The sequence below is a fragment of the Lissotriton vulgaris genome, unplaced genomic scaffold, assembly GCF_964263255.1.
Source record: "Lissotriton vulgaris unplaced genomic scaffold, aLisVul1.2 SCAFFOLD_1771, whole genome shotgun sequence".
NCBI lineage: Eukaryota > Metazoa > Chordata > Amphibia > Caudata > Salamandridae > Lissotriton > Lissotriton vulgaris.
Window position 1 is genome coordinate 128,270 of NW_028247714.1, and position 26,546 is coordinate 154,815.

General features: G+C 45.6%; 1 pseudogene; it reads left to right on the forward strand.

Moving 5' to 3' along the window:
* Positions 1 to 15,537: 15,537 nt before the first annotated feature.
* LOC147665069 (uncharacterized) lies at positions 15,538 to 18,750 on the forward strand (annotated as a pseudogene).
* Positions 18,751 to 26,546: the final 7,796 nt, after the last annotated feature.

Genomic DNA, 26,546 nt, shown 5'->3' on the forward strand with positions numbered 1-26,546 from the left:
TCAGGCATTTTGTAGTAACATTTACACTCACTATCAGCTAAGCATGCTTCATAGTGGACATGTAGTGCTATGTGGGAGTTGGAGTGTTTTCAATGGCCAGATCTCCCATCAGGCCATGTACAGGTTCCACCGTGCAGAAACAGCACCACTGTAAGTATGCTTTCCTGAGAGTGAGTGTATATGTAGTGACAAAGTTGCCTCATACTGGTGCCTGTTCTTTGGAGAACAAGTCTGTGTTCGTATTTGTGGAAAATCAAACTCTGGCGTCTAGTGTCATGCATCCTGCTAGTACATTTTGAAACACTGTGGGAAGGCTTAGTTCCTGATTGGCTGCTTGTGGTGGGTGGGTAGGTGTATGCTGGACAGTGCCTGATGTGAGTTGTAGTGATTGCAAATACTTCTCCTCCCAACCATCCCTGCTAACTCCTCTAAGACAATGACTAACTGGCAGTGAGGGGAAGTGTACTAGCACAGAGGCTGACTCTGCTGTATGATGATAAACTTGAAGGCAACTCCCAACTAGGCATTGTGCACCAAACACCATCCAGCAGTGTTAGGCATCTTGTTAGTGCACTTCCATTCAATGTCAGGTAGTCATAGGCCGGTCAAACTGGTTGTTCTGGGTGGGGGTAGGAGTGTTTGCCATTTATCCATTTCCTATGAGGCCCTGTCTTCCACACAACTTCCCAGCCAGCACAAACAGACCACCTGGAACTATGGTTTCCTGAAAGTGTGTAAGAAGTGTACTGGCAAGATGTCTGACACTGGTGCCTGTTGTTTGACTTGATTGCAACACCCAGCAAGGCCTTCTGCTCCAAACACCATGCAGCAGTGTCAGCCATCTTGGCAGCACATTGCCATTCACTGTCAGGAAAGCAGAGTCACTAGTAAGCTAGTTGAGATGTATACGAAAGTGCGTGTAGGACAGAGCCTGACCGTAGATGTAGTCAGGGCAAACAATCCAACCCCCACCCAGCACAACCGGGTCATCTGGGCCAATGGATACCTAACAGTGAATAGAAGTGCATAGCAAGATTGCTGACACTGTTGCATGGTGTTTTGTGCAGAGGGCCTTGATGGGAGTTGGCTTAAAGTTCAACATCATGCAACAGTGTCAGCCACCTTGCCAGTACACCTTCCCTCACTTTGAGGTTAACACAGGCCCAGAGGAGTTCTTTCGGCTGGGTGTGAGGATGAGTATGTGCAATGGCTACAACTCACATCAGGCCTTGTTCCACACACATCGTCCCATCCAGCACGAAAAGCCTACCTGTAACTCTGCTTCCCTGACAGTGAGTGGGACTGTATTCGCAAGATGGCTGACACTGACTGATGTCTGTTTGTTTACAACTCCCAGCAGGGCCTTGTGGTCCAGAACACTTGTCCCCATTGTGGGCCATTTAGTCAGTACATTTCCTCTCACTATCAGGTAAGCATGCTTCCTGATGGGCTGTTTGTGCTGTTTGGGAGTAGGAGTGTTTGCCCTGACTCCATCTCCCATCAGGCTCTGTCCTCCACACACCTTTCTACCAATCTCAACTATCCTACCTGTGACTCTACTTTCCTGACAGTCAGTGGCAATGTGCTGGCAAGATGGCCGACACTGGGGACTTTTGTCCGATTCATCCACAACTCCCAACAGTGCCTTTAGCTCCAAACACCAGTTCGCAGTGCCAGACATCTTGCCAGTACATTCTCATAGACTGCAAGTGAAACACAGTTGTAGGTGGGCTTGTTGGGCTGTGTGGGAGGAGGAGTGTTAGCACAGACTTCAGCTCCCATCATGCCCTGTCCTCCACACACCCTCGTATCCAGCCCAAACAGCACACCTGGAACCATGCAGTCCCTGACAGTGAATGGAAATGTACTGGCAAGATGGCTGACACCGGTGCCTGTTATTTGAAGCACAGGGCCCTGATGGGATTTGGCTTCATGTTCAACGCCATAGAGCAGTGTCAGCCATCTTTCAAGTACACTTCCCCACACTGTCAGGTAGCCATAGGACCAGATGATATATTTGGGATGAGTATGAGGAGGAGTGATTACTGTCATTGCAACTCTCATCAGGCCTGGACGTGCACACACCTTCCCACATATCTCAAAGAGCACACCAGGAAGAGTGGTGTCCTGACAATGATGGGTGGCATACTATCAAGATGTCTGACACTGGTTCCTGTTTTCTGGATTTACCACAACTCTCATCATTGCCTTGTGCTCCTCACACCAGTCCCCAGTGTCAGCCATCTTGGCAGTATATTTCCACTCACCATCAGGGACAGCATAGTCACAGGTGTGTTGTTTCAGCTGGGTGAGAAGTTGTGTGCAGGACAGAGTCTGAAGGGAGATGTAGTAAGGGCAAACACTGCTCCTTCCAGGAAGCCCATTAGGCAATCAGGAAGAGTGATGTCCTGACAATGAGTAAAGTGTACATTCACTGGTGTCTGCTGTTCGATTTGACTGCAACACCAATCTATGCACAAAGTGAAGAAACAGCAAGCCCATATATCTATCACACCTTGCTCCTAATTTCCCAAAATAAAGTCCAAAACAAGATATTAGAAACAACATCGCATACACATTCACTGCTCCTACTGTTTCCAAGCAGCGATCGAAAAATCAGAACAATTCAACACATAAATGGGAAGTGCACCACAAGAACCAATATCCACAGTCAATAGTCCATTTCATCCAAAATGTATCCAAGGTAATCTTTATTGCTCACAGGAATGACATAAAACAGCCATCGCTTTCCTGGGAGTGAATAAAACTGTGCTGTCAAGATGTCTGACGCTGGTGACTGGTGTTTGGAGCACAACGCCTTACTGTGAGTTTGTAAGACTTATGTACATGGTAGGAATTTAATAATTTGTTATTTTCATTGCAGGTATGTTGTTTGTCAAAATGGCATACACATCATATGCTCATTTACTCTAAATTTTTGTAACTGAAAACAGTATTTGTATCACTGTATCCTTGACAGTGATGTCTGTGTGTGCGTAATTGGTAACATTAGTGGAATGTGGGGTAGTTACTCACCAGACTCTGGTGCTCCTGGTATTCCATAGATGCCTCTGGTGAAAGGATGTCACACACCTTCTCCTCCCAGGAAGTGAAGTGGAGAGGTGGTGCAGGAGGGCCTCCACCAGTCTGCTGAATTTGGGTGTGTTCCACTGCTATCAGTTTTTTTATCTTCTTTCGTACATCATAGTACCTGTTCCTGATATCATCCATTGTGCGCTGTACGTGCGCTTGAGCATTCGCCGTGTTGACTATCCTGTTCCACATCCTATTTCTCTGAGACAGGGTGGTCTTCATAGATAACTGTAGCTCTACCCTGACTATTTCATCTACAAGCACTTCCAACTCCTTCTCTGTGAACCTTGGCTGTTTCCTTGGGACCATGATGTGGTTGGGTGTGAAGATGTAGGTGAGGGCGAGTGTGACGGTGAGTCAGATTGTAAATAAGTGAGAGTGTGTTTGAGAGAATTGTTCTGCAACACAAAAGATCTGTGCAAGTTGTGTGCTTGCTGATGTATGAGTCAGAGAGCAGGGAATGTGGGGCAACTCCTTTGACCTCTGAGCAGTTCATTCAGCGCAAAAGATCATGGTAATCTGTTTGGCCCTTTTTATAGGTGGATCGGTGGGTGTGGCTAATATGTATATTTTTGAATGTGACTTTGCCAATGCTTGTTTTCACTGTTTTTTACAATTCCCACTTGCCATTTGTGACACAAACTGACAGAGTTAAAAACGAGCCGGATGCATCGTCATCTGTTTGCGGGGTGAACCGAGTATGATTCATCACAGGAATGGTATTCTTTAGAGTTTGCAAATGAGTCGGTTGCATTGGGCTTGTTTTGGGACAATTTGGTCGGACTAATTGCGTTCCGAATGACTCGGTGGGAGTATAACATGCATTGCATTGTAATCCGTTGCTTGGGCAGCTCGCGATCAAGTTGTTTGAAAAGCATTCTGGAACCAATTTGGTGGGAATGCTTTCCTGACGGGATTCTAATTGCACCCAAAGTAGGAAAATGTTACAAGTTAGTCTAAGCATAGTCTTTTGTACTGGAAGGGCACCCTTCCAGTACAAAACCTATGCTAGACCTAGTGGGACACACTTGCACTATTGTACTAAGGTGTGTCTTTGGCGCACATACCCACATTTCTGCCCTGGTGTTCGGGAGAGGAGAGTGCCATATTTCTGTAAATATGGTGCTCTCCTGCTCTCTCCTTCTCAGTCATCGCAGCCAGCATTTGCAGCTGCATTTCTTCTCTGCATGAGAAACTGTTAAATCAGGCCTTGGGTCTTAAAAAGGAGGAAAATAAAGACAGAAAAACAGTAACATAGGAAGCAGGGAGAAAATAGAAAGTGCAAGTGGAAGCTGAAGAGGCAAAGAGTGTCTGCTGGTCCATTAAAGGGGCATGATATGTAATAAAGGCTATGGGCCCTATTACAATATCAGTCGAAGGCTATCTCGGTGTGGGAACCAACCAACCATAGGTCGGTGGTTCTGAACACCGTATTACAATGAGACCACACATGGTGCAGTCACAAACTCCCATTCCTCTATGGTAGCTTGTGCGGTGGGCGGAAACAGCCCAAAGCACATTCTCCCATAGCAAAATGGGAGTTTGACTAAATCCCTGCACTGTGTGGCAGGCACCCATGGTGCCCCCCAGGCCAACAACCATAGGCCGCAGAGGGATTGTGCCCCTGCTAGGGGCCCCTAAAGTCACTTTCAGACAGCCTTTCCATGTCAGAATGCCAGACATGGAAAGACTGTTGGAAACTGACATCATAATCCCGACGGCAGAAACGCTGTCCATAAGAGGTTATCCTGGGTATCGGACTGGGCGATGGGCTCATTGAGCCCTTTGGAACAAAATTGGTTTCACCAGCCGGTTTACACTCTGACTGCCAACATTGAAATAGGGTGGTCGGACTGTAAACCTACTTTGTCGCTTGGTAAGCCTCTGAAGCTTACCGACTAAATTCGTAATGAGGCCGTAAGCATTCTTGATATTTGGAACCCTGGAACTTAATGGCATTGGCCGAGGGCATCTGAGTAAAACTATGGACTGCAGCACTTATTCTTTTACAAATGAAGCACTGCTGGATCATCTGTAAAACGTGTGTACCTTATTCAAAATGCAATGTTAATTTCAGAATGAAACACATCAGCTTTTCTTTTTTTTTAAACACATGATTTAAGGATTTTCAAACTTGGTGCTGATACTTTCAAAATCAGCCAACTTTCTCCAAAAAGAAACAGAGCTGCACTCCAGGGAGGAAGTACCAAGTGGAATGAATTCAAATGTGACACATTTTAGAAACAAGAGCCTTTCTTAGACACTTCCAAGAATAATGGCAAACTATAACAATATAAATGGCGGGCAGACAATAAACAGTGAAAACATTTCCCACAGTATCACATACATAGGGACTAATTATGAGTTTGCCGTCAGACCACAATAGGACTGTGGAAACTGGGATGGTGCAGTGGTCTGAGACATGCAATAAGCTTGGTGGTGCTGCTGAGGCACAGCCAAGCACATACACGTTTCCTTACTGCCACAGTTTTCATGGTGGTGAGCCTGCTGTGAAAAGTGGATACACCCCCATGTGGTGTCAGGGCCATACGATGCATGCAGGGGGGCACATAATGTGCTCCCTATATGCATGCATCCCCAGTTACAGCATAACATGGAAGTCACAGTCCAGTCGCGCTGGAAGGCTCTGTGGCGGTCCCAAGTCACTACCATTTTAAGGAAAAGGTGGAAACTCTACCCTTTAGATGTTTACTTTTTCATGCCCAAGTTAAACACAAGAAAAATACAAATTGGCTTTTCAAACAGTTATTGAAACAATCATATTCTTATATCAAAAGAGAATGCTAAATTATTAGATAGAAGAAGCAAAGCTTTGTAGCCAACATTACAAGAATGATTATAAACAGTTCAGCCATTACAACATTACTATGAGATTATACTAGTAAACTCCTACCTAACACTTACTATAGTATCAAGAGAATATTGGGAGTACCCTCTGCCAGATCCTAACTTCCTGTACATGGGTGTGACTTATCAGGAAGACTGTGTAGAATAGGTTCTCGTCCTTTGCAGGACAGAGGTAAAAGTCAGCAGGATGTCATCTCCGTCACAGCAAAATATTTTCCAGGGCAATCCAAGCAATGTAATGCAGAGGCTGTTCATATAATAAAAGCGCTTTTTCAATTGTACTGTGCCAAAGGTGCAGAGCTGATGAAATGGTGTGTGTTGAGCCTTAGACCTGCCTACCACTGGACAGCCAAATCCAAGGGCATTGTGTTCTGTGTTCCTAGCCTTTGACAGAATGTACAAGCCACATGCTAATAATGCCTACTAAGAAATAAATTGCATGCAGAATAGAATTTCATTATATCATTATGTAAGTGTACAAATTCACCATAAGGAAAATATGTCAAGCAGAAACAAGAAGCTAAAATTGAGAATAAGAGAGGACCCTGTTGCGCCTCATGACATAAGTAGTGAGGTTGTGAAGCAACCCCTGTATCCTGCATGAAAACCCTCATGAGGGATCCATGTGCAATATCTAAAGTAGTAATGATGCATACATATTTATTTATTGCATTGAAATAATCTTCTCCAAAAACTGGATGTAAGCTATTACCTTAGCATCCTCACCTGCTCAAAGAATATTTGTTAAGGGTCTATGGACGTCCAGCACCTTGTCCTAACTGGAGGACCATTCCCTATCAACTCCATTTTCTTGGTTTTGTCACATTTTTGTTAAAAATGTCACAATTCTGGGGTGCAGAACTTGTGTCATGGCTGCTTAATTACAAATCAAGGGTCTGGGACACTGCTGCCATGTTTTATCTTGTCACGCCACCCCTAGATAAGCGTAGGCTTCTGACCCATTTCCAGGGTTACAGCATGTTGTAAATCTAGGACTGTGTCAAATGCCATTGGCGTGATGTTGGAACACTGCCAGCAAGAGGGGGGAGTTAATTCTCACAGGGTATTTGAGCAGGGCTCACCAAATAGTGTGAAGTGTACACACAATCAAAACAGTAACCATGCAGTGTCACAGGTGAGGGAAAGACCCCATAACCCTCAATTCGGGACCCTAAGGTCTGGCTAATCACTAACCATAATGTCCAATGCATTCCTCTCTATCACAGTGTGAGGCAATGCAGCAACTTGTGCTGTGTTGCTCCACTCTCTACAAGGCCAAGAAAAACCACATAGGGTGGCTTTACGTGGCCTTGTAGACGTGGCTCCGCTTTATGCAAAACAAGAGTCTCATTAAAAGTTTCTTTCTGGCAGCGTGCCAGGCTTGTAAATGATCCCCCAAGGATTTATGCATGGCAGAAAAAGGCAAAGGGGCAAGCCACACACTGGCATTGCGGCATGCCCCCTTCCCGGAATGGGTAAACAGTCTTCCTAGCCCTAAAGGACAGATAGAGGGATTGCCACCAATTTGCCTCCCTGGAGTGGAAAGCCTACTAGGCACCTGGGTATTTTTTATTTAGGTGCAAATAAAAGGGTTGGGTGTAGCCCTCCCAACTATTGTTCTATGCCTCAGTCGAGAATAGGTCCAGTAGTTGTTCTGCTGCTCAGAGGCAGATTGGGTTGTTTACCAGACATTTTCCATTCAGGGGTCCAGAAAACCACTACAAACCAGAAATGTATATTTATTTTCAGGAAGAATATGTGGGTGAGGCTGGTTGGCCAAGCACTGGGCCATCCCTCACCCCAAAAACTTCACCTACCTTTTTGCTTACCTGGGGCCTACTTCATCCCCACTTCAATGGCGTGCAAGAGGGAATATAGATTTTTGGGGGTGTACTTTTGCCATATAGCCATGCATAGTGGTGCATCAGCCAGTAAAGATATAATACTACTAAATATAAGCATTTAAGAAAACTAGACATGCACTGGAGTTGATGTTAGGGGTGGGTGGTGAACTCAGCTCCATTCACAGAGTGCAGAAATGTCCGCTCCGGGAAGTGGGAGTTTTCCCTGCCTGTGCTGGCGAATGCTAAGTTCACGAGTGCAATCTGCAGATCAGGTAGAATTTCTAATTGAACAGCAGGAAGACCAGCGCAAACAGCAATTCGTAGTGCACTTTGCCACTTGTGGAACTCTGTGGACTTTTGTTGTCTCTTTGCGGAGTTCCACGTAGCGAAACTCTGCGAACTACGCCCATGCCTGGTTTATGTCAGTTCCCACAATTTTTGTTTTGCCAAAATTCCCCGCAAACCTAAAGCTTTGGCAAGAACACATATTTCCTTTACATTTCTATGAGGAAAATTTAGGGCAGCTCCAGTAAATACTTACTGCCCAGCATTACCACACTTCTAACAAAAAATACTCCATATTATAGCTTGGCCGAGAGTCTGGTACACATAAATGGCCCCAAAACACAATGTGTAGGCATACAATTTGCACCAACAAAATAATTCCACTCTGGTCTTATGGATAACTTGGGTAGTGGGTTCTCTGCTCGGCAAACATACAAACATACAAAACCCAGCATTTCTCAAAATTAAACATTCAGGGAAGACCATGGTGGTGTGCCTTTTCTTAACCACAATACCTTGCAGGAATCATGGGTTTTCTTCATATTTCTTTTTTAGATCTGGTGGGATCTATACATTTCTGACTATCTAATATTTCAAATGCTTACCCCAATAAAAACAGTACCATATTTGAGGTGATTATCCTGGCACCTGTGAAAGGAGTGGATCAGACACCATGCAAACCTCACCCAATTTTGCATGGTGCCTAGTTTGATCCACTATTGTAATGAGGACTAGGCGTAGGAACACAATTGGGGTACAGTTTTTATGGGAGAACTGTGGAAATATTGGAAAGGAGGAATTTTTCCAGACGATTCTGTCACAGAAACGTAAGTAAAATGTGTGCTGTTAGGCAAAGCCTGAGGTCTGCAAGGCATTTTGGGTAAGAAAATATAATGAGATACATGCAAGGTACCCTAGCCTTGGCTCCTTTACAGTCGAATTTTTAGAAACAAAGTATCAATAACAGCAGCTCAGTTTTTGTCTTGAGGTATCGCATGTATTTGGACAAACAAAAAAAAACTATCCTTGACAGCCATAACGTTATATTGATTTTGTAAAGCAGCCATCGGGGTAATAAATTATAGATAAAAATGTCAGCTATTTAAAAAAATGTTGTTCCTTTAATTATTTTAATTCAATTACATCTTTCTTTGGGGAAGCCAGGAGCGATCTACAAAAGACACCCCCTTACCTGATTTCTGGAAATGTGTAGCTTTTTGAGTGCACCCATTCGGCTGGGATTCACACTTGTTTCCAAAACAAGCTGCAAGCAGGTTGAAACCATAAAAATAGGAAAATGTACAAGCACTTAGGAAAATAAATGTGGTTATATTTTGGCATTTTTCTGTGTTCCCCTTAGGGAAATCCACAAACCCTGGATACCTTTAGAATTCCCAGGTTTCGCTGGAAAAGGACATACATTTGGGGCGGATAGAACTTTTGGGACTTGGAACTTTTTGCTAAAGTGCATATGCTCTCCTTATCATACATTTATTTATGGATTAGTAATTCCATGATTGGCTTGTTTGGTTTACTTGTCAGACTCTAGTACAGTGCACTGAGTGTGCCCAAGGCTTGTAAATCTAAATGCTGCTGGTGGGCTTGCAGCACCGGTTGTGCCACCCACAGAAGCAGCCTTGTAAAATGTGTCTAAGGTCTGCCATTGCAGGGCTTGTGTGCAGTCTGGTACTGTCATGCTGATTGGGCAAGTGCACCCACTTGCCAGCCCCTAAACCTTCCCTTTTCTTCATATCAGACACCCCTATGGTAGGCCCAAGGGCAGGGTGCATTGAGTGTATAAGGTAGGACAAGCCCTGATGTGTGTGGCATGTCCTAATAGTGAATCACAGCCGTTTTAATTTTTCACTATTGCAAGTCTACCTGTTCTCCATAGGCCAGAATAGGCAGTTATATTATTACATTTTATAATCCTAACTTACTCAGGGAACATGGTAGGAAATCGAGTTTAGAATGCCTGAACTCAGAATGATAAAATATGTCTTTTAGTTGGTTTTAACATTCTGTGTTTGAAAATACCACTTTTAAAAAGTAGGAATTTTCTTGTCTAACTATCCAGACCCGCCTCTGCTAGGTTGTATATTCCTTGTCTGGAGTTTGAGTGACAGGGCTGGGGGATTCCAGGAGACAGAATGAGTCAGCCCAGTGGTGAAAAGAGAGATCTGTATCTAGATGGGAGGGAGGAGTTGTACCTGGGACCTGAATAGTACAGTGCCTGCCCCCAACAGTGCTGGCTCCACCCCCTGTGGTGCGGTCGGGTGGCTCTGGCCTGCACTCTGAAAGGAAGGAAGGAGTCATGTAAACAGAGTGCTCCAGAGCTAGTTTGAACTGGGCAAAGTCCCCTCTTCCCTCAGAGGACAAAGGAGTTTGGGGTATAAATATTGGGACCCAGATCCCAAGAAATTAGATTACTTTTGGACTACAAGAAGAAACCTTTGCTGAGGAGAGGAACCTGAAGAAACTGAGGAGAGACTATCCCTAAGCTGATGTGGCCTGCATTGGTTGCCTGACTGCCAAAGGAAAGAGAAAGGAACTTTGCGTGCTTTGTTTCAACTTGTGAAGGATCTCCAAGGGCTTGGAAGCGAGCTTGCCCCCTGACCGAAGTCTCAGGACCAGTAGATTTCAACAGCCTTTGTGGATTGCTGCTGTTTCAGTATTTACAGAGGCAGGGAGCTGTGACCGACTTCACGACTGGCCCGGTGTCCTGTAGGCACTGCATCGAACAACGTCCGCATCGAAGAACACAAGGTCTGAGCTCACTGACTCCATCCTGACGGCGTCACCGAGCCGTTACCTGCACCGCGACTTGTGGACACCGTGATGTGCAACGCCTCGCTACACCAAATAGAAACTTGTTTGACCGTCGTGGTCCCTGTTGCTGATTTACAGTCCTGTGAACGCATCAGAGTTGGGCACGCTTCGCGACGCACCATCCGACTCGTACTGCTGTCCGGACTGATCGACGCCAGCTCCCAAACTTCAGATCTGTCGCCGCGCCGCAAGCTGCAAGCACCGCATCGAAGCACCGTCTTGCCCTGTAACATACGCCTTGGACCCACCAACTCCGTCAACGGGCCGCTGCATGCAATGCATCGAGGGACAACGCATCCTGCAACGCTTTCTTTTCTGCAACGCGACGCACGCCAGGACCGGCTCGCACACCCGTGCCACCGCATCAAGTAAAGGTACTGTGACCGAGTCTGTCGAAACTTGAGTGGGCTCGGACAGACGTGGTGCGCTGGATTTGTTAGACTTTGTGTTATTTCAGCAACGCTGTAGCCAGACAGGGCTACATACTCGCACAGTACTTTGATTTAAGCCTTTTTAACAAGAACTCTTGATTTCTAGTAGTATTGTGGATTTTCTTTTTTTGTCGTTTATGGTCTTGTGGTAACTATATAAAAGATACTTATTTTATAAATATACAACGTGTGTGGTGTCCATTTGTCGTGTTGTCATTTGACCCCTGTATGTGTTCACAAATGCTTTAAACACTGCCTCTGATAAAAGCATGTATGCTCGTGCCAAGCTACCAAGATGGTGAGCAGGGTTTATTTTAAGAGTGTACCTTCTTACCCTGACTAGAGGAGAGGGTCCCTATTTATCACACGTACCTACCTGTGCCAACTAGAGACCCGTAAGTAAAAAAAACAAAGTTCTTTTGGAGAGGAAACTGTATACTTCCAATCAATATCCAATCAATAAATTCTATCAACCATTAGTCAATGTATCACCATCAAATTCATTCATACATTTGGCCACAGACCCTGTTAAACAATTATAATACCAACAAATTCATATAATATAAAACTCATTTATTCTTGTCAAAATCTATCAATATTTATCTGTCAGAGAATATCAAATAAAAACAATACATCAAGATAAAAACATTAATATAGAGCATTTGAGAGACAAAGGATTTGTGCAAATAACTAGTTGCATCTATAGAGTGTTGTTTCCTATTGAATCCTATTGGGTATATAACCACAGTTATTCTTATTCTATTGGGTATATAAATGTTCCTGGGATACAACCAAGATGAGCCACAGGCGTCGACGCGTTTCAGTGATTTACTTTTGGTCATGAATCACCTTTTTTAAGACAAGTGTATTATAGTCTCTCTTGTACAAATCACATAATGAGTTTCCTATAAGAACAGAGTAAAGAACATATATAAAAAACATATATACAAAAAAATGTACAATGACTGATTAAACAGAACATTATATAAAAAACTAACTGTATACATTTAAAAGATGCGTTATCCCCACTTTCTGTGACCAAACTGTAAAGTTCCAAGTGTTGAATAGACAATGTTTATACAGATACATTTCGTTATGACCAAAGTGCAATATTCACTAGAAATGGAACTCCACAAGTATAACATCCTCTCAGTGGAGCAATATAAAGATATATTCAGGGCGTTCCCCAACTAAAACAAAATTCTAGTAGCGACATTGTAATTCCATTTCACATATCAAAAAGAACCCCAAAGTGGGTACCTATACATGAAACATTCTATATAATTGCAGACCAGGGTCTGATCGCCTTCATGCCAACTATCCGTTCATTCCCACGTGGGTACTCTTGACCTTCACTCATACTGTTTTCCATTTATTCATAACCTCATATACCATACATGCAGTCCCTGTGCATAGAGGGAAGATGAGGGTTTTTTTTTTAATCATCAAAAAGCTTGCGTGACCCTCCTCAATTATTTCAATTCTGGCACCGGAAATCTGATATTTCTATGCACCAGCGTGTGGGCCTTCATCCGGCCTCAGGCTTCCTTCTCCAATGGTTTCCCTTAAAGGAAGGATGTTAAAAAAGTTTTTTTATATATATATTTCTATTTATGATCAGCCCTTAAATCATCCTGTTAGAATTCAAAGTGAAGAGCCTTTACCCACCTTAGAGAAAAAAAAAATAAAAATAGAAGAAGCAGGAGTGAAGGAGGTGATAAGGACGCTTTATTCAATAGGCCTGTTGTACTGGATCCTGTTCCGGAATCCTGTAAGCATAGTAGGGGTGATTTTATTTTATTATAATGTAGTTTCCTCTATATTCTAATTTTCGAGTAACCGGATTTACTGAATGAAACACCTATTTTCAATGACTTACCTAGCTTTGTAAGTACTTTCGCACGTCACTATTATACCAGTCAGAGAGGGTCGATTATCCTCTATTTAATTCTTTCACACGGGTTTGAGGTATTTTGATATTACTCTCCAGCCACAATATCTATAAATGTAAATATAAGTGAAACTCCATGTTATTTCAAAAAGGAATCTGCTTTCATTTGTAATTCTAGCAGCGCTATTCCCTCAAACGTGTCTTCCTGAGGTCAGGAGGGTAATATTCTCTCCCCTCCCACATTCACATGCTCCTTAAGGATACTTAAAGGAAGACACAATGAGCTGATGAAAATGAAGATACGGTAATTCTGCGCATGCTTTAACTTTGCCCTCCATTACCGCATTGATTAGCTCCCTTGAAATATCTAGTGCTCTTGTGTTATTTAAAAGAGAAAACCGCACGGTGTAAGGTCAATGCGAACCCTGCGTTTCTCTCTGTCTACGGTCACTGTTGTCATGTTATTATTAGACAAAAAGAAACAGTGAGGTGCAGGAACGAGCTTAGTTTTGAATTCTATGGCAGGACAAGAGGCTCAGATTATGCTTTCTCGATTTCTTTACTACCAACAGCAGCCAATAGGAACATAGTAAAGAAAAAACAGCAAACTACAACTCCCATGAGCCCTTAGGCAACCATAGAGACTAAATGCTATATAAACCACCATAGAGGACAACACTTCCTCTTTCTTTGCTGCTTCGCAGCCAGTTAAGTCCATTTCTCTTTCTTATTACAATTTGCATGTTTGATTCTTGCATTGCTTGTATTATTACTTTGTGCGTTTACTCACGCGTTGTATGCCGCTTTTCAGCTGCTCCCTTTCATTGTTTCCGCTTTGCCGTGTGGTTCGCCTCTGGTGCTCGTTTCTCGGCGTATGGTGCTTTGTTTTTGTTCCGTTTTGAGAGCGCGTGACACCTCTCTTGTACTGCGGGCGCATTGTGCCCGTGTGTCTTCTGTGTTTGTGGAGCGGGACGGGGGTCAGGAGCTCGCGCGCTGGTGTCACGCGTCGCTCCTCTTCCGGAGTGACAGGCACGCCTCCGCGCATGCGCGTTGGCTTTATTTACGTTCCGTGTGTGTCACGGAGCCCAGACACGCTCGGAGGCGGCGTTGCTTGTTCTGCCTCAGCCCACTGCCTGCCGGAGAGCCCCTCAAGACGCCTTTTTCCCTCAGGATTGGGTTTAGGGCTGTATAACTAATAGAGGCGTTGCCTAGGGTGGCTATTTTGCAAGTGTGTCCCTCCACTTTTAATTTTAATTTTAACTGTCTTTGGTCGAGTTAGTTGCTCTGCCTGTTAGGCTTGCTTAGGGCTGTCACTCCCCCTGACTGGGTCGTTTGGTTTCCGCCTTGACCCTGCTTTGTTATTATTTTGTGGGCTTGTTGGTGTCCATATATATATATATTTATATATATATTTCCTCAGTGGTGTGTATTTTTTCTTTTTTACTTTCACCATGGCTGAGTATGAGGATACTATTATGATGAGGTACCCGAGGAGTCCTTTGAGTACGACTTGGTCGATGCCCTTGACCAGGGGGTTCGACACTCAGTCAATACTGCGCTAGTCCATGCAATAGGGCCTCTGAAGCGCCATTTGACAGATTACGCTCAGCAACAAGGCTGGATTCCATCCTCTTCTGCCAAACACTCCTCTAAATCGCCTAAGAACCCCCATAAATCGGACTTTATGAAATTGGCTAAGTCCTTATCTGCCCCTACTGTATCTAAAAGACCCCATCCTCCTCCCCCAGACACGGAGGACACCTCCTCCTCTTCAGGTCCCTCTGGTATTCTCCCTGCTAAAAAGTCACGCAAAGAACATTTTGTTGACGCCTCTTCCCATCCACCGGTCCTGACATTTGAGCCAACTGATATCATCCATCCAAACTCCAAAACTTGGTCCCCTGCACCAAGGGTTGCTGATTACATACAGGCTCATATCCGTGATTCCTTTGATCAGGAGGTGCGCTCTCGGTTACGGTCCGAGTGCCCTCACCCTGAATTGGAAGATAAATTAGCTGACACCCCAGAGGTAGATCCGACTATTTTGACATACCTCAAAAAATTCACAAAAGATCCGAAGAAAGGGATTGATCGCTCTTGGCGCCTGTGTCAGGATAAGCTTCTTGATCTTCTTGGCCCCCTAACGAAGATCCTGGATTTGGGTTATCAGGCACAGGGGTCGGCATCTGGCATCGACCCGGAGGAACTTATTGGATGGGCACAACGGGCTATCTGTTTCCTGGGAAACGCGAACTGTGCCCTGTCCACCGAACGTAGACATTCCATCTTATTGAAAATGGATCCCCGGTTGTCTGAACTGGCAACGTCTGAGTCGGGCCCCTTGGCTCAGGGTCTCCTGTTTGGCCAACCATTTTTAAAGGAGTTGACGAAGTTCGTTGCAACCTTTAGTGGCCTCGACAAGGCGCAGTCTTCTTTGCGCAGGGCGTTCCGCCCGGTTTTTGCCAGGGCCGGACGTTCTGGGGGACGTTCGTTCGGCCGAGGTTCTGGTCAGCAGCGTGGCCAGCAGTCCCACCAGGGTGGAGGTGGACAGCGTCAACAGCAACAGTCCTCCTATTCCGGTTCTAAGACGACCTTCTACCCCTCCCGTAAAGGTCGTGGTCAAGGCAACAAAGGAGGCTACGGTGGAAACAAGGGAGGTCAACAGGATTTCTCCTCAGCAGGTGAGCTTGATTCCTTACGACAGTGTTGTTCTGGGGGGCAGGGTGCAATTTTTTCTAGAGAATTGGCACACGATCTCAAACGATGCATGGATCTTGCAGACAGTTCAAGGGTACCACATCGAATTTTATCACCCGCCCCTTCAGGGTCCCGTCCCTTTTCCCCTTGTTTTTTCCCAACGAGATCGGGAGGTGATTTCAGAGGAAATCGATTCTCTTCTTCTCAAAGGGGCCATTGTGCGCACGACCCTACATCCACAGGGGTTCGTCAGCAATGTGTTTCTGGTGGAGAAGAAAGGGGGAAGATCTCGCCTTGTGCTCAATCTCAAGGAGTTCAACAACGGAGTGGTCTATCGCCACTTCAAGATGGAGGGCATCCATCTTCTCAGGGATCTTCTTCGCAAGGGCGACTGGATGGTTCACCTGGATTTGAAGGACGCTTACTTGTCCGTTCCCATTTTTCCGCCTCATCACCGCTTTCTGCAGTTCCAGTGGTCGGGGGAGTGGTTCGAGTACACGATTCTCCCGTTCGGCCTATCGTCCGCCCCATGGTGCTTCACGAAGCTCCTGAGACCAGTTATGGAATCGCTGCGTGCACGGGGGGTGCGGCTAATCGTGTATCTGGACGACATTCTTTTGATGGCTCAGTGCCCGCTGCAATTACGTTCCCATTTATCATGGACAATCGATCTGCTTCAGTCTCTCGGATTTCTAGTGAATCCTCAGAAATCTCATTTACAACCCACTCAGTCGATAGAGTTTCTGGGTTTCCTTGTGGACTCGGTCTCTTGCCAACTTCTCTTGCCTGCCCAGAAGGTCAGGTCTATCAAGAGGGATTTGAAGTCATTGTTGTCTGCACCGAACGTATCATTGCGGTCGATCGCTCGGATTGTCGGACTATTGGCCTCTTCCATTCAGGCGATCTTTCCGGGTCCCTTGCATTATCGGGCCCTGCAGCGTCTCAAGATCCGACACTTGCAGAAGGGTCTTCGTTATTCCGACCTTGTTCCTCTGTCACAGGACGCGAAGTCGGAGATGTTGTGGTGGCTCCATCACATGGAAGCCTGGAACGGGAAAGCCCTGTTCGGCTCAACTCCGGACTTGGTGTTGGAGTCAGATGCGAGTCTATGGGGCTGGGGAGCCCGTTGCGGAGACTTGACGACGGGCGGCCGTTGGTCTCAGGACGAATTAGCCCTTCACATCAATTGCCTGGAACTTCTGGCGGGATCTTTTGCGATCCGCAGCCTTGCTCCACAGGCCACCAGCTGTTGCATTTTGCTCCGCATGGACAACATCTCAGCGGTGAGGTATGTGAACAAACTGGGGGGGACACGGTCGAGAATGTTAGCTGAGATTGCGAAGGATTTCTGGCATTTCTGCCTTCAGAGAAAGATCACTCTTATTGCAGAGTATCTCCCAGGTCGCCAGAATCAGGTGGCCGACTGGAACTCTCGCCATCTGCTGGACTTCAGCGACTGGCGCCTTCACCCACGGGTCTTTCGACTTCTGTCTCGCCTTTGGGGTCGACCTTTGATCGATCTCTTCGCCTCTCGCCTCAATGCTCAACTGCCCAAGTTTTACAGCTGGCGTCTGGATCCGGAGGCTCTTGCCACGGATGCCTTTCTCCAGGCTTGGCCTCCTCAGCTTTGCTATGCTTTTCCCCCGTTCGCGATGATCCCGCGAGTCTTGGCCAGAACGAAGCAGTTTCTATCGGAGATCATGCTGATCACTCCTCTTTGGAGGGCTCAAGCGTGGTTTCCGGACCTTCTGGAAATGAGTTGCTCGACTCCGTTCCTGCTTCCAACGAAGTGGAACTTGCTGTTGGATCCTCTGCTCCATCCACATCCTCTAATTCTGTCGGGCCAGCTCCGTCTGGTGGCGTGGCGTCTTTCGGGGAACGCTGGAAAGTCCCTGGCTTATCTGGAGACGCTGAGAGATTTATCAATGAAGCTTGGGCCCCCAACACGCGCAAGCGTTATGCGTCAGCTTGGCGTCGGTGGTGTGATTGGTGTTCTGAACGAGACCTGGATCCCGCTTCAGCAGATGTCTCTCTAGTTGTTAATTTTCTTGCTTCCATCGCTTCTTCTGGTTCTGCTTACAGGACTGTCAATTTTTTTCGCTCTGCTCTCTCTGCGGGCCATGATTTTGTCGACAGGAAGCCTACTGGGGAACATCATCTCATCTCATTGCTGCGTGGAGTTCGGATGGCTAAGCCGCCATGTCCGAAGTATGGTGCTCTTTGGGATGTCTCCGTTGTGTTACGTTTTCTGGAAGCTTGGCCTCCCAATGCTTCTCTGTCTCGTAAGCAATTGTCTGCAAAATTGACAATGCTTTTATGCTTGGTATCCTGTAAGCGTGTTTCGGATGTACGCGCGTTAGATCTCGCGGGTCGTTCTTTTTCCCCCAAAGGCGTTACTTTTACGGTTTCCAGACGTACAAAGACTAATCTGTCTACTGTCACTTATCCAGCTTTTCCTCACAATCCACAGTTGTGTGTGGTCCGCTGCATAAAAGATTATGAGGTGAGTACTGCTCCTTTTCGTCAGGATTTGTCTGGACAGTTGTTGATTGCTTTGCAAAAGCCTTTTAAGCCTGTGGCGCCAGCTACTCTGGCTCGTTGGGTACGCTGGCTTATGTCCGAGGCAGGAATTGATGTCTCCATATTTGGAGCTCATTCCGCAAGGGGTGCCATGGCCTCTAAGGCTTTTCGTGTTGGTGTCAGTTTGCAAGACATTGTGAAGACGGCTGATTGGTCTTCCGATACTGTGTTTAAGACATATTAGTTCAAACCCATTGTGGATATTGCCTCTGTTGTGGTGGACAAGCTTTGAACAAGCATAATCTGAGCCTCCTGTCCTGCCATAGAATTAAAAATTTGCAAACATTCGTGACAAGAATTTTCAATTCTATTAAGGACACGGAGGCGAGGATTATCCCACCCATTTGTATTCTACTGCATTGTTTATATTGCATCTTTGCTTTGCTATGATCTGCAATGTTTCTTGCATTGATTTTTCCCCACCCTATGTGATGCTACCTTTCCATGGTTTTGGGGATGTGTATTACGGCTCTGTTTTTCTTTCAGGTTCGGACCAGAAGTGATCCTTCGTCATGGTCTCTCCTGCACTGTTTTCCGCTCATTTGGATGCTGGATCTGCTGTGTTTCCTGATGCGACTTCTTCGCTTTTGGATGGTTGCCTGTTTCCTGTTGGCCTCTTTTGCGGTTGCCTTCGGACTTTCTTTCTGGATGGTCGGCGGTACTTTCTTCAATGACTTTGACTGTTTATGATTTCCTGGACAAATAAAGAGGAAGTGTTGTCCTCTATGGTGGTTTATATAGCATGTAGTCTCTATGGTTGCCTAAGGGCTCATGGGAGTTGTAGTTTGCTGTTTTTTCTTTACTATGTTCCTATTGGCTGCTGTTGGTAGTAAAGAAATCGAGAAAGCATAATCCTCGCCTCCATGTCCTTAATAGAATTGAAAATTCTTGTCACGAATGTTTGCAAATTTTTAATTAATATCCGTCCTTCATTGTAGCCGTTTAATTAAGCGGAGGAAACAACAATTTATACCACCCAAGTCCAACATTTCACTTCTCTCTATCCAGCCCTTCTTCCTGTGTCTTCCCTTATTAACATAAAATGGAGGGGTACCCGTGGGTTATTTTTTGGTCCATAAGGTACTCACCTTCTTGTGACGGCTGTCCTGTTTGCTTGTTCGTACCGCGGAAGAAACTAGGGGCCTTATTTATGAAGGCCTTGCGCCACCGGTGCGTCACTTTTTCCTATGTTAAAAGTGACGCACCGGCTGCGCAAGCCCTTCATAAATAAGGCCCTAGATGCGGTTCAAGCCCACCCAGGTTAAATACACCTATTGAGTGGAGACACCTTTGAGTGAAGCTGGCAAGTTTTCTATGGTGGCCGATTTGTGCAAAAAAATGGACTGTAGCGCTTCCACATGACGTAATGTTTATTTACGCGACCGCATATTTCCTATTTAGCGGAGAATTGATAAATGTCACTTACATTCAGACCATGCAGCCATAATACTATTAAATGAAATAGATGGTTTCTCTATAGTGGCTTGTTCGCGGCAAAACAGTACCGCAGCGTTTCTCCACTTTATCCTGCTATTTATAAAGTGTGGCGACCGCATGTTTCCTAATTAAAGGGGCGATGGTGGATGTCAGTTCGATGTGGGCCCCATGACCCTTACACAACGGTAATGTATTAGAGGGATATGGAATATTGCGTGCATGAGCCATTCAATGCAGGTCATAGATAGACTCTGTTACAACAGTCCCTCCTATGTTTACTCAGATGTTATCAAAACAAAAGTATAAAAACATGAGGGAAAACCCCAATGATCTTCAAACCATGTAAGGTTATGTGATGACATTAGTGTGGCCAGTTTATTAGTTTCTTATTTGGCTCACTCAAAACATAATAGGGCATTATTCCCTTTCTTGTTAGTTGTTAACATCTTTGGCATTATATATCACGGACTGGAGTAGGTTATCTACCAGTCATGAATTAAATAATCTAGAGGATTCATTTGGCCAACTAATTATATTGGCAATAAAAATGAAAGATGTTGTTTATTAAGCAAATCATCTTCACCCTATCACTGAGTTCTAATCACAAATTCATGTTGCGGTGGGGCCCACGGATAGGCTAGCAGACGTGGTTGAACGGCCGGTTCGTTCAAACCACAGTCTGTCAAAACCTACCTTCCGGGAACCAGACCGCCCCTATTGACAAGTTCTGTAATGCATTGAACTCATTTTGGATCGCACAAATGGTCCACCAGTGCACAATCTTGCACTCGCAGGACAACAGTTCACCCTACTTCCTAGCCTTCAATTAAACGCATCCAATTCTCTTTAGTATTCAGACCTTCTCTTATGGTGTTGAGAATGGAGATATACCATTGTTCCCGATTTTTTCTTTTTATGGTCGGATCTCCTCCTCTCTTATTGCCTTCCATGCGTTCAATTACAAACCATTTGAATTCCATGAAGGAGTGTCCCTGTTTTCTAAAATGGTCTACCTGAGGAAATAGAAATTTTACATGGCCAATGTGTACCCTGCTTGTACCCCACGTTTAGTGCATGTGCATGTGCATGACACCCATGCATCTTTCCCTCTCATGTCTGCAATAATGATGCCTCTGCATTTCCGTCCCACATTAGAATGTCAGTTACCCAGCCTTCCATGAAAGAAACGTTAATTCTGCACTGAGGCCTATGTTGCCAATGTATTTGCATGGTGCACGTTTAAAAGTCGAGATGAACCCGTTTTGTGGCTCAGTCTGAGCCAGTTCCCGAATTAAGGATTTTCATGCCTCCAGACACTCTGAGGGCTGCAGCTACGTATCCCTGACCTCTCGCATACTTCTGGCTCAGCCGACAGGGGCCCAGCCCGGGGTGCCAAGACAGTATTTTGCACACAGTTATCTGCCTGCTCCACAGAAAACACATTCCTGCCTAGTGAAGAAGGCAAACAGAACCCGTCTGCAGAGATAGGGCCTAGCCTTTCTGTCTCCGTTTAAGTGATTTACAGAGCTTGCATCCATAGAAAGCCCATGGCCCCCATGCAATGCACGAAGAAATATATGCCCACACCGGCTCTTGGTGATGAACAACCTTTGCTTGAGCGACCTTTACTTCAGATAATACATCCCCGGATCCAAGATATCAGATAATACCAGACGAGCAGGTCGTCCTGACACTGAAGGCCTCTCTACTGGATCGAAAGTCAGCTCCCCCCAGCTTCCCCCCAGTTACACGTTAGTTGCACGTCATGACCAAGATGCGCACACAAGTAGGGCAAAGGTTCCAGCTGGCCATGCAGACCCCCTCCATGTAACCACCCACCTATGGCTCACCTATGACTCCTCAAGGAACGCCCACATGTACGCCCTCTTGCACACCCACATGCTCTTATCTCTCTCTTTCTCTTGCTCTGCCTGGAGCGCTCCTCCTTCTCTATGCAATTCAATGTATATTCAATGTATAAATATTGTACTCCGTGAATAAAGTTCAGAAGACCCTTCCTGAACCTTAGTGGTGACGGAACCCGATTCTCCCTTAACTCGAGTTACTGAAATAAAGCCCTTTTGAATCGGACACCACGGACTCTTCCTCTCATTATATGCATGACCCTTTGTTTAAGTATAGAAAATATGACAGGGTAATATTTAATTTACCACATAATTATGGCGCCCGAATAGGGACAAGTCCCCCTCCCCACGCGCCGGTGATGTAGGTCCAGCCCTTGCCCCCTTCTACAGCTGTGACGGACTTCAAAGTGTACACGACAGCGGGATTTCCTGCTTACTCCCTCAGGCTCACGGAGGAGACGGACTGCGACCAGGCATCCACAGGAGGCGGTGAGGATCGCGGATCATCCCAACCAGAGCCCAAGCCGTGAGAGAGCAAGGTCCGAGGTTTCCAGAGGCCCACCTGTTCCGAGGCGCATGTGCAGTATCGAGTTCACGCAGTATCAAGTTTTCCGAGGCCTTCAAGTTCTGCTTCCCGGTGAGTACCGTTATTGGGAATGCATAAAGATTAAAGATGGGTTCATTTATTTGACCTCGGTAAAGACGTGTCTCTTTATGAGACCGGTAAAGACGGGTCCATTTCGGTGGGCACGGTAAAGACGGGCCCACGGTAAACGTGGGCACGGTAAAGACGTGTCTCTTTATGAGACCGGTATGGTTGTACTGTATTCCAGTGGATAAAGTTAACTGTTTTCAAGTTCATGTTTTTCCCCATGTATCAGTTAGAATGTATCTGTTTTAGTGTTTTAGTGTTGTAGTGTGAATGATTGTACCAGTCAGAGTATTTTTGTGTTTATTGTGTTGTTCATTAAGTCAGTTTCAACATGCCACTGTTTTCGAAATTACGTCAGATAGGGACCAGGAAAGGAATACTCGAAGAGTCAGTTCCCGTCCCGCCTAGAGACACACCTGGTCATTTCATGTATAACAAACACGGGCTAGATGCCATATTGTTTTTAGACTTATGGGTAGGCTACACAAAGGATTTAGAGGAGAAGTACAGATGGCCTGCCTCAGGAACATGGGATTCTGAATGCATTATGAAAGTAGAGGAAGCGCTATGGAAAAGGAAAGTAAGACCGTCTCGGGAAGATGCCATTGAGTTATGGCGTAAAGAAGCGCATAGGAGAGCAGAGAAAGAATTCCACCAAGCAGAGAGAAGTAAACAAGCAGCGGAAAAAGCCAAAGAAAAAGAACTGCGGGAAGAGGGGGAACGGGTCAAGGCAGAACAGGCAGATAGAGAAAGAAATGCCCTCGTTGCTGGTATTTATCCCGTCCTCTCAGAAGAACTAGCTAGAGTGACCCCCTCAGAAATACCCCGTAGGTCGCGTACGCCACCACCAGTACCCTTTAGAGTACGTAGAACGAAGCCGACAGCCTCAGAAGCTTTTATTTCCTCCTATCTAGAAGAGCCCGCACCTGATTACGTAAATGCAGATTTCCCTCCACCCCCATCAGAGGCTCAGCTCCAACAGCTCCAGCAGACCATGAAAGACGACATAGGGCCAGGAAGAGGGGGAGGGCCACCGCCAACGCCACGAACGCCACAAACGTCATCAACGCCATTTAAGTTTTCTGTAGATGTAACAATTCCACGTTGCATATACGATCCAGTACCAGGAAAGGGTTCAATGCTTGTGTTTTCACTAAGATTAAGACATGCCGTCGACTATTTGGTCACATTACCAGACATGAAGGAACACCTAGATAAAATATACCATTTCATTAGAACGGGGGAGGGACCCGAGTGTATAGAAAAGGCCATGGACCACAGAAAGGTGGAGGTCAAGAACTTCATTCTACGTTTTATGATAAATTGTCTGATCAGGGAACAAGACCAACCAGACAAAGATGTAAAGAAAGGTCTGATGGATTGGAGTGACAACATAGCTGCCGGTCGGCATGATAGACTGGGACAGACAGAAAGCATGTACAAGAAAATACGAAAGGAGATCTTAGAAATATACAGTGAAGTGTCTGACGGGCAGTTTGAGTCATCAACGGAAGAGTTAGAAGAGGAACAGGACAAAATGAATTATGTAGGCAAAGCACGACAGTTTGACAGGCCCAAGTGCCTCGACTACCGTAAACAGGGACAGGCTATAAAAGAAAGATATTTCCTTGAAAATCTATTCCAAGCTACTGAAAAAGCTTTGAAACGACGGATAGAGTGCGAACGATCCCACACCCCACACGAAAAGGAATTGGTCCGGTCAGCCGTCCAGTGGGTGTCCAATTCCAATATATATAGTAATGACATAGTGGCTCAGACTTTCTTGAGCCTTCCGCCGAACGAACAGCGTTTGGCCGGTATTTACATGGTTCAACATTTGATAACGTTGTATGAGAGTCAATATTCTGATCCTGGTCACTTGTATAAATTACTGGACGATATACTTCTAGAGAGATGGAACAGCATTATCTGTCCTTACACAAGATCAAGCAGGAAAACACAAGCCGTGTGCTTATTTTTCTAGTACACTGGATCTAGTGGCCCAGGCTCTGCCTGCGTGCCTGAAATCAGTTGCAGCAACAGCCCTAGCCATAAGACAAAGTGACTCCATTGTGCTGGGACATCCCTTGACAGTACAGGTACCACACGCAGTGGAAGTTCTCTTGAACAGGACACAGACACAGCACTTGACTGTAGCGAGACTGACAGGATATGAACTGACATTATTTCAGCCACACATAGAAATTAGACGATGCAATATTCTCAACCCTGCTACACTTTTGCCCTCAAATACAGTAGACACTGCACCACATGACTGTGTGGAAATAATGAATACAGTAACGAAACCAAGACAAGACCTGACAGATATTGCATTGCCAGACCCTGACCTGACACTTTATGTAGATGGTTCATGCATGAGAACGAGTACAGGAGAGTTAGTGGCCGCATATGCCGTGACCACTGCTACTGAAGTCATAGAGACACAAAGAATAGATACACTGTCAGCACAAGCAGCAGAGCTCATCGCTCTGACGCAAGCCTGCATAGGAGCCAAGAACTTGAAAGTGAACATTTATACAGATTCACAGTATGCATTCGGTGTTGTTCATGATTTCGGAGTGTTATGGAGGGAGAGAGGTTTCTTGACCTCTCATGGGGCTAAAATTCAGCATGGTCCGCTTATTCAGGCTCTGTTAGAAGCAATACATTTACCTACAGCCATAGCCATCCTGAAATGCAAAGCACACACCAAAGTTACAGACACCATTTCCCAGGGTAATGACCTGGCAGACCGAACAGCTAAACTTACAGCCCAGACACCAACAGACGCGATAAAGACAGAAGTACCATTACTGACAAAAAGCATGAGAGTCAGGGATCCTTCACAAGATGTACTCGACATACAGACACATGCCACTCCAGATGAAATAAAGAAATGGACTGAACAAGGAGGGGTCCAGACTGACCAAGGTTGGATGACTAAAGGCAAAGCTACATGGTTTCTCCCAGACTCTATGGTACAAGTGATCATAAACACAGCACATAGTCCAGCACACTTGGGAGAGAAGGCAATGTTAGACAGCTTACAGAATATCTGGTTTAACAAGCACCTACGTGCAGCAGCGAAACAGAAAGTACGTACCTGTATGATCTGTTGCCAGTTCAATCCAGGCAAAGGCATTCCGGTGGAACAAGGCGGATTTCATCCTCCTGACCATCCTTTTGAGGTCCTCCAGATGGATTATATCCAAATGGATAGATGTAGAGGTTACAAGTATGTCCTGGAAGTTGTGTGTGCACTATCTACATGGACAGAAGCGTATCCAGTCCCAGACTATACTGCTGTGACCACAGCCAGGCAATTGGTGCGTGAATTCTTCCCACGGTATGGATTGCCACGTGTCTTGTACTCAGACAACGGTCAGCCTTTTTCTTCTGAATTAATGAAACATGTGTCCCTTCTGTTAGGATACCAGTGGAAGTTTCATTGTGTACGACACCCTGTAGCAGCAGGACTCGTAGAGCGCCATAACCAGACACTTAAGACAACATTAGCAAAAATCTGTGCAGAAAAAGGCGTGGATTGGATGGTAGCCTTGCCGGTTGCCCTCTTTTACATGCGTATGGTAGCTCATTCCAGAACAGGCCTATCTCCTTATGAAGTGGTTTTTGGTAGACCACCGAATATGTGGGGTACGCCTATGCCTAAGAAAATAACTGATGTTGACAGTAACATGCTGACAGATTACCTGGCTTCCTTGATGTCTGCACTACTCTCTTGTCGTTCACAGGTTGCCGCCGCCTTCCCTGACAACACCCAGGTCAAGGAACACGCCATCGTCCTTGGTGACTACGTATATGTGAGGAACTTTGATCGATCAAGCCCCCTTGAGCCACGCTGGAAGACACCGAAATTAGTATTGCTCACCACAAGGACTGCCGTCAAGGTCGAAGGACGTAAAGGATGGCTTCATGCCCAACATTGCAAGAAATTCTTTGGAGATTCTGGAACCTTGATAAAGACGAAAGACAGTACCGATAGTACGGACTCTAAGCCCCCTTTGCTAGAAAAGACTTCACAACAAGAATACAGGTCCAAGTTACGGTCTAGTA